The 15,598-nt window shown below is 41.5% G+C and overlaps 1 long non-coding RNA gene across 1 annotated transcript in view; it reads left to right on the top strand.

The window, feature by feature from the left end:
• The window catches only part of LOC114885235, a 36,648-nt gene extending 24,597 nt beyond the window's left edge, over positions 1-12,051 (top strand). The window contains exon 3 of the long non-coding RNA XR_003791044.1: positions 12,024-12,051. This is a non-coding gene — a long non-coding RNA (uncharacterized LOC114885235). The remainder of the gene's footprint in view (positions 1-12,023) is intronic.
• Positions 12,052-15,598: the final 3,547 nt, after the last annotated feature.

The following is a 15,598-nucleotide window of genomic DNA, read 5'->3' as shown; positions in this document are numbered from 1 at the left end:
TCCCAAGTTTACATAGTTGAGGTCCAGTTACTTGCGAATGACCAAAACAAACTGGGGGAAGGGACATGGGCTCAGCTGCCATCGCTGGTTTTACTCCTGGTGTCCCTGCCTCAGAGCAATCATATACCAGCACCTCTCCAGAAAGCATCCTCTGTAACCATGGAGGTCATGGAGGGGAAGAGTTAGGCCAATTAGTTTACTATGGTGTAATTTCCTAGGGCTGCTGTAACAAATGATCACAAGCAGAAATTTATTCTTTCACAGTTCTGGAGGCTAGAAGTCCAAGATCAAGGTGTCCGCAGGGCTATGCTCCCTCTGAATGCTCTAGAGAAGAATCCTTCATTACCTTTTCCTAGCTTCTGCTGGTGGTCAGCAGTCCTGGCGTTCTTTGCCTTGTAGCTGCAGCACTCTAATCTTTGCCTACAGCTTCACATGGCATTCTCCTCTGTGTCTCTGTGTTCAGATTTCCTTCTTATAAGGATAACAGTCATTGCATTAGGGCTCACCCTCATCCAGTATCACTTAATCTTAACTTGGTTACATCTGCAAAAGCCCTATTTCCCAATAAGGTCACACTCACAGGTTCTGAGGCTTAGGACTTGAACATATCTTTTGCGGGGGGTGGGGGGGTGGGTAGGACACAATTCAACCCACAACCAATCAGTATCCACTACACAAACTTCTAACAATTTTACTAGTTCTCTTCCTTCTTTGACTTTTCTACCTCCTGAGATTCACCGGAGACCTTCGTGAGTCAGCAGCCTAACTTTTCATAACTCCACTGTCTGTTATGTATTGTCAGTCACCTCTACCTTCCTCCTTCTTATCTTGGAAGAAATGTCTGGATAGGATTGTTGGATAAAATATAGGACACGTGTTTAAATTTGAATTTCAGATAAACAATAAATTTGTAGTGTATTTCCTAAATATTGCATGATGTCCTGAATTTTTATTTGCTAAATCTGGCAACCCAAGCTCCTGCGTCTGTCTTAAAGATCTGGAAGTTCTTTAGATGAGGCGTGTGTTCCCCAGTTTGCCACCACACTGAAATATCTACACCTGACCTATTTCATTTAGTTATGCGCCTGGCACCTGTAGGCATTTCAGTTTGCAACACCTATTCTGGAGTTGGAGGCCAGTTAGAAGGTCGAAAGTCAGGTGAAAGATGAGCAGAGACTGAACTAAGGCAAAAACATAGAAGTGAAGAGGAGAGGGGTGGATTTGAGAGCTGATAGGACGCACAATAAAGTATTTGGTATCTGTTTGAATGACTCTAGTTTTACAACCTGGGCTATCAAATGAAACCGGTAACTGAAATAGGAATACAGGAGGAAAGGGGAAAGTAGTAGCTTTGTACTTAGACATGCTGGGTTTGGGATGTCCTTTAGATGGTTGGATATGCGATGCTCAGTAAAGAGGTAGGAGCTGAAGATGTAAATTCAGAGCTATAATCACGTGGGTAGTAGTTGAGATATGAAAGTAGTTGGGATTTCCTAAAGAGAAACAATAGTAGTAAAAGAAAATAAAACCCTGTGGAAGACCAGTATTTAAAGTGAAGAGTGGAAGGAATCCAGCAAGGAAACAGGGTTAGGAAGTAAATGAATCAGAGTCAGCAATTTGGACTGGGTTCTGTGGGGCAGTGCTTTTGCTGGCCTCACCTGGGCTTATTACATCTGCAGTCAGCTGCAGTCAGCCGCTCTGATTCTCCAAGTGCTTTACAAGCATCTGTCACGTTTGATGTTGTGTCACATTTGCCTTTGTTGCATTGGCCAAAGTAAGTCACATAGCCAACCCAGACTTGAGGGGTGGAGAAACAGGTTCCACATCTGTGTAAAGGCATACATAGATGGAGGAAGGGGACGAATTCGTGGCCATCTTTACAATCTGCAAGATGGTTTTATTACCTCCATTTTATAGAAGGGAAAACTGAAGCACGGAGAATTTAAATAACTTGCTATGCTCACAGGGCTCCAAAGTGGCAGATCCAGGATTTGAACTCAGGTAGTCTATCTCTGGTCTATACCCTTAACTGTGTTACACCACCTCTCATAATAAACACCTTGCAATAATAGACGCTCAACAAAAATTGGCTCTTCTTTTTTTAACAGCATAAAGGGCCTCAGAAACCATTATTAATAGAAATGCTTGTGGCAAAATATTATGCATCCCAATCAGTGGTGATTGTCTTTGATTGACATTGATGTTTTTTAAGAACCAGGGTTAATCGTTATGAACTTTATTTAGTCAAAGGCATAGAGCAACAAATGTTGCTCTCAGAACCGCAAGAGGTGGATAAGAATATAGAACCTAAATTGAAACCAATGCTAAATTGAGGAAAACAAAACCAGTAAGATTTTGACGGTAAGTTGGTCGTTTATTTATCCAGTGATCATTTGTGAGCTAGTCCTCATACATTAACTTGGAACTTGCAAACTGGCCAAATTGTAAATCAGTTAATGTGAAATTAAAACCTTAAATAAATGCCACGTCCTAAGACTTATGGAGTACGGCTCAGAGTTCAGATATGCATTTCACTTCTAAGTCACAGCAAAACAGTGAGAGGTAAGCAGTGCTCTAAGTGAATCTATGGAAGATAAATACCATTCAGGGATTCAGAGGAGGGAGCTCATGCCCTCAACGGGGCTTCAAGGATACAGGCGGGACTAGCAACAGTGGGCACTTTGTGTGCATATGAATTATGACTTGAGTGGGAGGCACTTGCCTAGAATGCAGGTTCCAAGGCCCCATTCCTGCATATTTTGATTCATCAGGCCTGGAATGGGCTCCAGCAAGCCACATTTTCTTATCCTTACCCCCATGGGATTCTGATACAGATAAGCCACAGAGCACATTTTAAGAAACAGGTGGCAGTAGACCCTCAGCCTTGGGGGGAGTTGAACAGAAAGGAAGGTAAAGATAAGGCCATTCTAGATGGGTACTTGATCACAAAGTTCTTTCAGTATGTTTCCTATACGTTATCAATGAATGGAGGTCTTTGTTTATTAGCCACTAATATTCTTCCGTAAGGTTTCCTTACACAAGTAAAATGATGATTGGCATGTCTGTACGTTGTAACATTGTAGGAAATAAGAAAATTATCGGATAGACAAATATTCATCAATAGGGCACTGGCCAAATATATTTCCCAACAAGCATACAATGGAATACTTTCCCGCTGTTCAATGAGGAAGCTTTTTATGTACTGATACGGAGGAAACTCAAAGACATATTAAGTGAAGAAAGCAAGGTATAGAGGGATGTCTATAGTATGTTGTGAATTTAGGTATAAAGGAGGGGAGATATATATTGGTATTCACTTGTATATATAGAAAAACAATCTCTGGAATGTTATTTAAGGAACTAGTGAGAGTGGTGTTTCTTGGGGGAAGGTGGGAGCTGGCTGGATGAGGGGGGCAGAGGTGGGAGAGAGAATTTTGGCTGTAATTATTTTTAGGCTTTTAGATTCTTTGTTCCGGTGAACACATAATGATATATAATCTCTTTGAAATGTTAAATGAATAGAAGGCAGGAAGAAAGAGCCATGCGTAGATTCCAGCAGGGTCTACTACACCGTACTAGGAAGGCCATTTGGCTCAGGGCATGACACTCAAAAAGAGTCTCAAAATTCTACCTCCAAATGAGATTTTATGCCCATTCACAAAGACTGCATTTACCAGCAACTTTAAACTGTGCCTCATTACCAAGTCACATCTTCTGTAGTATATTTTGAATTAATGTTTTTATAAATTGCAACTACCTTTTTTTTTTTTTCGCGGTACGTGAGCCCTCCACTGCTGTGGCCTCTCCCGCCGTGGAGCACAGGCCGTGGACGCGCAGGCTCAGCGGCCATGGCTCACGGGCCCAGCCGCTCCGCGGCATGTGGGATCCTCCCGGACCGGGGCACGAACCCACATCCCCTGCATCGGCAGGCGGACTCTCAACCACTGCGCCACCAGGGAAGCCCTTTTTTTTTTTTAAATTATTAATTAATTAATTTATTTTTTGGCTGTGTTGGGTCTTCGTTTCTGTGCGAGGGCTTTCTCCGGTTGCGGCAAGTGGGGGCCACTCTTCATCGCGGTGCGCGGGCCTCTCGCTATCGCAGCCTCTCTTGTTGCAGGCTCAGTAGTTGTGGCTCACGGGCCTAGTTGCTCCGTGGCATGTGGGATCTTCCTAGACCAGGGCTCGAACCCGTGTCCCCTGCATTGGCAGGCAGATTCTCAACCACTGCGCCACCAGGGAAGGCCCTTTTTTTTTTTTTTTGGCTGTACTGGGTCTTCGTTTTCTTCTTTGTTGCGACGTGTGGGCTCCTCTAGGTGTGGCATGTGGGGTTTCTCTAGCTGTGGTGCTCGGGCTCCAGAGCATGTGGGCTCAGTAGTTGTGGCACGTGGGCTTAGTTGCCCTGTGGCATGTGGGATCCTAGTTTCCCGACCAGGGATCAAACCCGAGTCCCCTGCATTGGAAGGCGGATTCTTAATCACTGGACCACCAGGGAAGTCCCCTAACTGCCTTTTAAATAGCACGATTTGTACTCCATATTATGTTCTGTTTAAAAATTAACTTGTTAACTTATTAACTTATAAATATTTAAGAAAACCTACACATCAAGTAACCATGTGTTTGCATTTCTTTACTTTTTTATACTGTCAGGAGCTTCACGATGTATTGTAGTAACCTGGACTTCTTTCTATATGGCTCTGTATCAGCCCTGACCTGTTTGGAGCTAACGACTGCACTCAGGAAGGCAGTCTGGGGTCTTCTGTAAGTTAAATATATGATTATTCTTCACAGTAGGATCTCAAACCAAAGTCTGGTTCGTGAATTTCTATGTGTGGTTAGTATGTAAAGGTGTGTGTTTGCAAACTATTACTTAGTTTGGACTGTGAGGTTTTTCTTCCTAACCCAGTTGAAAGAGACTATATATTTGTAAGTTCTGCAACCTTCACTGGATTGAAGAGAGTTCAGGATTTCAGACTGTGCCACCTTCACAGGATGTGGGTGTGTGTTTACTGAAACACACATGGCCATACATATGTTCAAGTGTCTCTTTGTAAGAAGGGTACAGTATAAGCGGAACCTTTGCTTCTGCTAGATATGTCAGGTACTATGATAGGCCCTGGGCAACTAGAAAATGCCCATTTTCCATTTCCTTAAAAAAGAAAAGCTGACCCTTCCTGTTTTCTGAAACTTTGTGACTAGGAATTCCCTGTAACTAGAGTGGGAATCCTGGGAATGTGACCATGCTCTGTGGCTCACCTGCAAAGAACTCTGTCATTTAGCAAGAATCGGTCACGTGGGGATTGTATTGGGATTGCCCAATGCCAGCTCTTCCTAAATCTGCATCTGTATCAGCCCTGCTGCAGCCAGAGCTGCCCACACTGGCAGTATGTGGTGACATCATGTTGGGGCTTGGTGTGTGGGGACAGGACACACAGTTCCTGGAATTTGCCCTGTTGGCCTCCCATGAGGTGGCCTCTGTCCTACTTTCCCAAAACTTTCCTCCAGCTAGTCTAAAGCTAGCTACAAATTATTTACTCTGAAAATTCTGACTCTCTTCCAGTTAAATCTTTAGTACATGTTAAATGATTTGCGTTATTAGGAGAGCCAAGGGACTCTAGCAGTGCATTTCTGTTTGGTTTTTTTTTAGAACAGTTTTTATTTTTAAATTTTTTTAACATCTTTATTGGAGTATAATTGCTTTACAGTGGTGTGTTAGTTTCTGCTTTACAACAAAGTGAATCAGCTATACATATACATATATCCCCATATCCCCTCCCTCATGCATCTCCCTCCCACCCTCCCTATCCCACTCCTCTAGGTGGATACAAAGCACGGAGCTGATCTTCCTGTGCTATGTGGCTGCTTCCCACTAGCTATCTATTTTACATTTGGTAGTATATATAAGTCCATGCCACTCTCTCAGCAGTACATTTCTTTTAATTTTACTTAAGAGGAATTCATGGGGCCCCTTCACTTTGCATTAAGGATGAGAATGTGGAAAGGGGAGAGTGGGTAAGAGAACTAGCATTTATTTAGCACTTGCTCTATGCCAGGAAGTTTATATATGTTGTCTTTTGGGGAACCTAGACTCGACTGAGGTCTGCGAGGCCAGGGGCCATGCCTTACTTATCTGCTAGCACAGTGCCTTATCTGTAGCAGGTGTCTCATGTTATTGAATGAGATGAATATATATATGTATATGTTATGCGCCCATGTCTGTCTGTCTGTCTATCTGCCTATCTATCTAATCTTTGCCAAAGCTCAGGTCATTTAAAATTACATTGACCTTTGTCAACTGAAAAAAAAGTGCACAACGAGAGCTGTGAGTTCAGTTTTATTTGGGGCTTACTGAGGACTATAGCCCGAGAGACAGCCTCTCAGATAGCTCTGAGAACTGCCGCACAAAGAGGTGTGGAGAGGGGGAGGTCAGTATGTATAGATGGCTTTGGTGAAGTGGGTCTATGCAGTCAAGCATACATCTTGGTAGAAGGTTGCTGCTAGTCACGAGGAGCAGACGTCTCCATTAATGATTTTAGTGCCTTTCTAGGAATGAGAAGATGCAAGAAATCGGATTCATGAAATTTTCTCCTGAAAATATCTAACTCTCTGAAGACCTGTTCTGGCGGTCTTTCCCAAAGCACAGAGGGCCTCATTCCTGATCTCTGCCCTGAACTCCTTTCAGGGTGCGTTAAGGGTCAGCAACTGCAGTGGCTAGTGGCTTCATTCTTTTAGAACCAGATGGCGAGCGACATTCTTTAGTTTGCACTTTGGTCTGAGTTGAAGACCATCCCATTATTTCTTTATGCAATAGTTGATTTTATACTTAATTTCATGTAACTGCAGAGCTAATTAACTTATTATTATAGTCTTTTGAACCTGAAGATGTTTTCAGAAGTGTAAATTGAATACATCTGTGGGTTTGATGAAAATATTACTTTTTAATTAAAAACGGTTACATTGACTTTATTTTCATTACCCATAAAACAGGACTCTCCAGTCTTCTTATGGTGAAATTATGTGGCATTAAGAGCAGTTGAAGATGAAGCATTCATATTGGAAAGTTGAATGCGGAGGGAGAGAGAAAGTGGAGTCACAGGAGGGAGCAAATAGGCTCAGCTTTCACCCCTCCCTACACTTCTTAGATATTTCGGTCACGATTTAGAATTAAGATGAACTAATTGGAGACATCATTCTGGGAATTCTTTATGCCTTATAATACTTTAAATATATTAGGTCAGTGATTGATTCCCAAAGTTTAGTCATTCTGCACTGCAGGATGACTAAATTCACACTTGCTATACCTTTCTACCTGTATGTGTATTGATTTGATTTTTAAATCAACTCACTTAAAATTAAATTTTTTTTGGAAAGGGGACTTCATATTGTTACCATAAAATTGGAGACAGGCATCACTTGCTAAAAATTGAATGTAACTATAAAATTAAATCTAATGAAAGCAAAACGTTAGAAAAAATTCTAACTAAACCTGTCTTTCCTGTTCTCTAAGCCCGAGGCTTGCCCCTTATTTAGAGAGCTGCTAAAAGGCCAGCAGCAAGCTGAGAGTTTACCCTGGAAGTAATCAGAAGGAATGAGGAGAATTTTGAAAGGAATAAATTTAATTAAGTTAAATTAAATTTTAACTTAATTAAAAATTTTAATGCCTATCTGAGCCACACCTAAAATTATCTCCAGTAATATACATCATCCCACACATTGCAAAATGTTTTATCACAGAAGAAACTTCTCACGATTTTGACCTTTGCTGCATATACACAGGTTTTTTTGTTAGAAACACCAGTCATGAAAAATGGAAGAAGTAGTCTTCCATGTAGAGGTTTAGATGTTTCAATTTAATGTGTCTGGTAGAAATTTTCCAGTTAAAAGTACGTTGGCCACAATGCCTCATCCTCCTTCTGTCTCTTAGAAGGGAAGAAAGGCAATACTAGTCAATGGGAATAAGGGACCAATGGCCCATTGTAGTCCTAATATCGCTACTGGTTTAGGAGGAAGTCCTCTTTCATAGAGGCACCTCCCACCTCTTGAGGGGAAAGAGCGGGAATGGTTAAATTGATCTCTTCTATACATCGGCTCACAATTCTGATGATGCTTCTGCCCTTGAGGGTTCTTCTTCCTAAAGGTTTTGCCAGCTGTGGTCTGTGTCTGTTAGTGCCTTCTCCAGATAGGTCCTGGTAGTTCTCACTGGTGCAGCTCAGGTCTCTCATCTCTCCCTGCAGTTCACGGATACTTAAAGTCAAGGGCTGCAGACATTCACTTGATAAAGGATGACAGATTAGCTGCAACCACATACTTAATAGTGGAGCTGCATTAAATGCGTATTCAACTTTTGCATGAGAGAGTACAAATTGGAAACTTGCCCAGATTGCTGTGGTTGGTCTTTATCAAGGCTTCTTCCAAGGCTGCCCTCACCTTCTCCTCCTAAGTTCCATCCTGTGGACGGTTTGTTAGGGTGTTGTGTGTGTGTGTGTGTGTGTGTGTGTGTGTGTGCGCGCGTGAATCTCTGTCACTGACTTCTCCCCCAGCTGGGGTGACTTGAACCTTATTCCAGCTCCATCGTCTTACTGTCATTAGAATCCTGGTGGGAGGTCTCCATTCCTGAACAGAGCATTTCTATCTGTGCTAATGATGCCAGCCCCCACAACATATTCTCCAGGTTATTACCGCGAGGGAGCATAAGTGTGTATTCAATATATATCTATACCTGAGCTCATAAATGTGACATCTAGGAATCAGAATTGTTTTTCTTAAATGGGCTTATAAGTGGATTGGGTATGTATCATATTCTAAGTAAATGCTTCTTGATGCAATTATAGATATCAACTATGGATTTTCTTTCATGTGCAAAAATCAAAACATTGATTACACACTAGCAGAAATGATAATAAGCGCTCTTTATTTTATCAATTAGAAAGCACTTACTATGTCCTAAGTTGCTTTATAATTATTAACTCATTTTGACTTTATCATAACTTTATGAGCACCCACTATGTGACTGTAAAGTACTGTACTTTATTACATTACCTCTAATTCTCACAATAATCCTTGAAGGTAGTTAGTATCATTCCCATTGTTGTGACTACTCCTGAGAAATGGCCAAAATTTGGTCTGGATGTCAACACTGATGATGTCGCACACGCACCAAAAGGGTATGAAAACGTTTATTACTCACATAATGAGGCTTTCTGGGGAGAGCAGAGTGGCTCCCAAACAGAGCAAAAACTGGCTTGAGAGAGGGTAAGGAAATGAGACTGGCTTGGGATTTTTTGGTGGTTAGGGGTTGGGATCAGGGTGAGGGTTCCCACACATGGTTTGAACCTCCCACCAACACCAAGGAGGGGCACCTGGGCTTTCTGATCCATTTCCCCAGATGCAGGGCAGAAGGGGAAGAGGAAGAGGTGAGGTTTAAAAGCTGTCAGTAGTCAAACATCAGAAAATGGAGTCAGACTCTTTATTATACCCATTTTACTAATGAAGAAATTGAGAATCTCTGATCTTATGCTTTGAATTAGGCATAACTTTAGATCATGTGTAATTTAGTCCACATTGTTCTGTGGTCACATACTAGGCACCCATCTTGAAAATGCACACCCCTGATCATTTAGGGAAGTGAGAGACAGAGTAAAGCCAAAATACCATCTCAATCTGTCTATACTAGAGAGACTAGAAAAGCAGTGTAGCTTGGCATAGTGGAAGGCTCGTGGCCTTTAGAACCAGAGGTGATTGCTTATTATTTAGCTTTACCACTTACCGCTTGTGGATCTTGGGCAACTTACTTAGCCTTTTTGAGTCTTAGTGAAACAGAACATCAGAACATCTCTAGTGATGTGAACTTTATGAGACATCCCATTGCATTTTGGGGAAACTGTTGGAAAATTGTTTCTTAGATAGTGGATTTCACTATGCTAAGTTTGTTTCTCTGAACAATGGCAATATCAAGGCAGGTTATCAGGAATTCTAGAGTACAAAGACACAGCTGGCCATCTGGAAAAATTATTAACAAGGACTTTGGAAAGTAGAGATTAGATCCAGGGACGTAAGGTCCAGCTCCTTAGCAAAGGTGAGATGAAGGTCATCCTCAGCCTTTGGGGGAATCCAAAGGACACTACCCTAAGTGAGGAGAATGTTGAAGTGCCTAGGCCATTCATTCATTACTGGCAATAATTTTGGTACAACACTGGGGTTTGCTCCTCAAATATTGCTTCAACCCTGTCCCCAGGAGAGTTTAATTCTCAGGCTGGTTCTACATCCTACCGTTTTTGTTGTTGTTGTTGTTTTGCGGTGTGCGGGCCTCTCACTGTTGTGGCCTCTCCCGTTGCGGAGCACAGGCTCCGGATGCGCAGGCTCCGGATGCGCAGGCTCAGCGGCCATGGTTCACGGGCCCAGCCGCTCCGCGGCATGTGGGATCTTCCCGGACCGGGGCACGAACCCGCGTCCCCTGCATTGGCAGGCGGACTCTTAACCACTGCGCCACCAGGGAAGCCCCATCCTACCGTTTTACAAGCCCAAAAGTGAATGCCTCTTTTGGAATTGTTTTGGCAAAAGTCTCAGGGCTGACTCATTGATCTAAATTGGGTCACGTGCCCACATTCCAAGCCGTGAACCAATCACTGTGACTCTGATTTGTTAGGTCTGAGTCACTCATCTGTACATCCTGGCGTGTTGTAGTCAGTTACCTGAACTGCATGGACTGAGAGTGTGGGAGAATATATACCCAGGAGACAAACAAACAAAAAAATTGGTACTGATGAACCTAGTTGCAGGGCAGGAATAAAGATGTAGACATAGAGAACGAACTTGAGGACACGGGTGGGAGCGGGAAGCTGGGACGAAGTGAGAGTAGCATCAACATATAAACACTACGCAATGTAAAATAAATAGCTAGTGGGAAGCAGCCGCATAGCACAGGGAGATCAGCTCGGTGCTTTGTGACCACCTAGAGGGGTGGGATAGGGAGGGTGGGAGGGAGGGAGACGCAAGAGGGAGGGGATATGGGGACGTATGCATGCATATGGCTGATGCACTTCGTTGTACAACAGAAACTAACACAGTATTGTGAAGCAATTGTACTCCAATAAAGATGTATTAAAAAAAAAAAGGAAAGAGTGAGGAGGTGACGCTGAGCAAGCAAAACAACAGATGTTCATTACAGGTCTCCCCCAAAAGTGACCTCATTCTGTTACTTTTCATATATTTCTAACTGTGGGGAACTTAGGGTCTGCCCCAAAGGTAACATTCACTTATACTTTGATGGGAATGGAGACCCTGGATTTTTGCAGTTCTTTATTTTCCCCCTTTCTCCTTGCTACCACTGTTCCTTTATATGCTGGTCTTATTAGGGTCTCAGTAGATGGAATGGACATAGGACTCAAAGCACAGGTTTCCACAGAGATACTGGGACTTCACATAAGTCACACTATTGATGAGTCCCCACTTAGAACCTAGTGCCAAGGTCTCCATGCTATTGATTCAGACCTTCCAGAACATACACAGGCTTTCTCTGTGACAGAGAACTGCTATAACTATATCTTCAGAATTGTTCCATATTTATCACAGGTCATGTGTACCTCTGATCATAACAGTAGGCACCATCTAATGAATGCTTACAAATGAGCTTTTGAAACATTGCCTATTTATAAGTTGGAAATTGCCTGTGAATTTGGGAATGTGTGCCAGCATTGAACTGACTAGACATGCCATATTGGACATGAGCCAACAGGCTTTTATTTTTTTATCCCTCTGTTTGACTGACACAAATTCCCTTGTGCTAAACCACTCATTTGTAGATACAGCAATCTTTTTCTTCCATTCCTTCCCATAATCTCAAAAGGGTGAAATTTGAACTGGAGGTAAGATAGAGATAAAGAATGAATTTATAAACTAACAGGAACACAATGTGTCCTGTCTATCTATTTATCTATCATATAGAATGTACTATATGTATTATATAAAATATAAAAATTATAAATATAATAATTATATATATATATATATAAAATTTCCTCCAAAAGGAGCTTTTGGGCTGCAAGCAGCAGAAACCCACTCTAACTAGCTTATATAAAAATGGAATTTATTGGCTAACATACCTGAAAATCTAAGGGTGTACCAAGCACCCTCAACCTCAGAGCTACTAAAAAGGATTCTGAGTGACCCTTTTTGGTTTGGTTTCCAAGAAAATTCTGGTAAATATGGAATATCAGATCTCTTTATAATTCCAGCGAGAATTTTTATCAAACTATAATATATAACATGCACATATCATAAGAGTGAATTTTCATAAACTAAATGCACCCTCATACCCAGCACCCAGATCATGAAACATTACCAACACCACAGAAGCCCTGCTGCATGCTCCCTTTCAGTCATTGTCCCTTTTCCCCTCCCCCTGTCAAAGACAACCACTGGGGCTTCCCTGGTGGCGCAGTGGTTGAGAGTCCGCCTGCCAATGCAGGGGACGCGGGTTCGTGCCCCGGTCTGGGAGGATCCTGCGTGCCGTGGAGCGGCTGGGCCCGTGAGCCGTGGCCGCTGAGCCTGCGCGTCCGCAGCCTGTGCTCCGCAACGGGAGAGGCCACAGCAGTGAGAGCCCCGCGTACCGCAAAAAAAAAAAAAAAAAAAAAAAAAAGACAACCACTGCCCTGATTAGTTTTGCCTATTTTAATATTTTATACAAAGGGAACAATACTATACACTGTGTTTTCTGTTTGGTTCTTTGCCCAACATTATGTTTCTAAGACTCATCCATATTGTTGTAGTCATAAATTATTCATTCACATTTCTGCATAGAATTTCACTGTGTGAAATATCACAATGTATTTATCCATTCTGCTATTGATAGGTATTCGGGAAATTTCCATTTGGGGGCTACTATTTGCAGTGCTGCTACAAACATGCTGGTGCATGTCTTTTGGTGAACACATGGATCCATTTCCCTTGGGTATATACCTAGGAACAGAATTGCTGCATCTTAGGGATTGCATACGTTCAGCTTCTGTTTGGTATAACAGTTTTGCAAGAGGTTGTACCAATTTACACTCCCACCAGTGTTGTATGTGGATTCTGGTTGCTGCATGTCCTTTCCAAGCCTTGGTATTTTCCATCTTTTTCATTTTAGCCATTCTGGTGGGAGAGTAGAAATGTTAAATTAGGGCTTTAATTTGTAATTCCCTGCTGACTTATAAAGATGAATACTTATATATTTTTTAAAGTCTTTCATATTTCCCTCTTTTTCTTTTTCTTGACATTTTAATTTTTTTAATTTTATATATTTTTTTAACATCTTTATTGGAGTATAATTGCTTTACAATGTTGTGTTAGTTTCTGCTGTATAACAAAATGAATCAGCTATACATATACATATATCTCCATATCCCCTCCCTCTTCTGTCTGCCTCCCACCCTCCCTATCCCACCCTTCTAGGTGGTCACAAAGCACCAGGCTGATCTCCCTGTGCTATGTGGCTGCTGCCCACTAGCTATCTATTTTACGTTTGCTAGTGTATATATGTCAGTGCTACTCTCTCACTTCCTCCCAGCTTACCCTTCCCCTTCCCCATGTCCTCAAGTCCATTCTCTATGTCTGCATCTTTATTCCTGTCCTGCCTCTAGGTTCTTCAGAACTGGTTTTTTTTTTTTTTTAGAATCCATATATGTGTATTAGCATATGGTATCTGTTTTCCTCTTTCTGACTTACTTCACTCTGTATGACAGACTCTAGGTCCATCCACCTCACTACAAATAACTCAATTTCATTTCTTTTTATGGCTGAGTAATATTCCATTGGATATATGTGCCACATCTTCTTTATCCATTCATCTGTCGGTGGACACTTAGGTTGCTTCCATGTCCTGGCTACTGTAAATAGAGCTGCAGTGAACATAGTGGTACATGACTTCTTTTGAATTATGGTTTTCTCAGGGTACATGCCCACTAGTGGAATGCTGGGTCGTATTGTAACTCTATTTTTAGTTTATTGAGGAACATCCATACTGTTCTCCATAGTGGCTGTATCAATTTACATTCCCACCAACAGTGCCAGAGGGTTCCCTTTTCTCCACACCCTCTCCAGCATTTATTGTTTCTAGACTTTTTCATGATGGCCATTCTGACTGGTTTAAGGTGATATCACATTGTAGTTTTGATTTGCATTTCTCTAATGATTCGTGATGTTGAGCATCCTTTCATGTGTTTGCTGGCAATCTGTATATCTTCTTTGGAGAAATGTCTATGTAGGTCTTTGGCCCATTTTTGGATTCGGTTGTTGGATTTTTTGATATTGAGCTGCATCTGCTGCTTGTACATTTTGGAGATTAATCTTTTGTCTGTTGCTTCGTTTGCAAATATTTTCTCCCATTCTGAGGGTTTTCTTTTCGTCTTGTTTATGGTTTCCTTTGCTGTGCAAAGCCTTTTAAGTTTCATTAGGTCCCATTGGTTTAGTTTTGTTTTTATTTCCATTTCTCTAGGAGAAATGACATAGAGTGTTCTGCCTATGTTTTCCTCTAAGAGCTTTATAGTGTCTGGCATACATTTACGTTTATAATCCATTTTGAGTTTATATTTATGTATAGTGTGAGGGAGTTTTCTAATTTCATTCTTTAACATGTAGCTGTCCAGTTTTCCCAACACCACTTATTGAAGAGACTGTCTTTTCTCCATTGTATATCCTTGCCTCCTTTGTCATAGATTAGTTGACCATAGGTGCGTGGGTTTACCTCTGGGCTTTCTATCCTGTTCCATTGATCTATATTTCTGTTTTTGTGCCAGTACCATACTGTCTTGATTACTGTAGCTTTGTAGTATAGTCTGAAGTCAGGGAGTCTGATTCCTCCAGCTCCGTTTTTTCCCCCTCAAGACTGCTGTGGCTATTCAGGGTCTTTTGTGTCTCCATACAGATTTTAAGATATTTTGTTCTAGTTCTATAAAATATGCCATTAGTAATTTGATAGGGATTGCATTGAATCTGTAGATTGCTTTAGGTAGTATAGTCATTTTCACAATATTGATTCTTCCAATCCAACAACATGGTGTATCTCTCCATCTGTTGGTATCATTTTTAATTTCTTTCATCAGTGTCTTACAGCTTTCTGCATACAGGCCTTTTGTCTCCGTAGGTAGGTTTATTCCTAGGTGTTTTATTCTTTTTGTTGCACTGGTAAATGGGAGTGTTTCCTTAATTTCACTTTCAGATTTTTCATCATTAGTGTATAGGAATGCAAGAGATTTCTGTGCATTAATTTTGTATCCTGCAACTTTACCTAATTCATTGATTAGCTCTAGTAGTTTTCTGGTGGCAGCTTTAGGTTTCTCTGCGTATACTATCATGACATCTGCAAACACTGACAGTTTTACTTCTGCTTTTCCAATTTGGATTCCTGTTATTTCTTTTTCTTCTCTGATTGCCATGGCTAGGACTTCCAAAACTATGTTAAATAATAGTGGTGAGAGTGGACACCCTTGTCTTGTTCCTGGTCTTAGTGGAAATGGTTTCAGTTTTTCACCATTGAGAATGATGTTGGCTGTGGGTTTGTCATATATGGCCTTTATTATGTTGAGGTAAGTTCCCTCTGTGCCTACTTTCTGGAGGGATTTTA

This window comes from Monodon monoceros, unplaced genomic scaffold, assembly GCF_005190385.1.
Source record: "Monodon monoceros isolate NGI ecotype Baffin Bay Population unplaced genomic scaffold, NGI_Narwhal_1 Super_Scaffold_6, whole genome shotgun sequence".
Taxonomy (NCBI): domain Eukaryota; kingdom Metazoa; phylum Chordata; class Mammalia; order Artiodactyla; family Monodontidae; genus Monodon; species Monodon monoceros.
The sequence above is the reverse complement of the archived record's forward strand: the minus strand, read 5'-3'. Positions and strand labels throughout refer to the sequence as shown.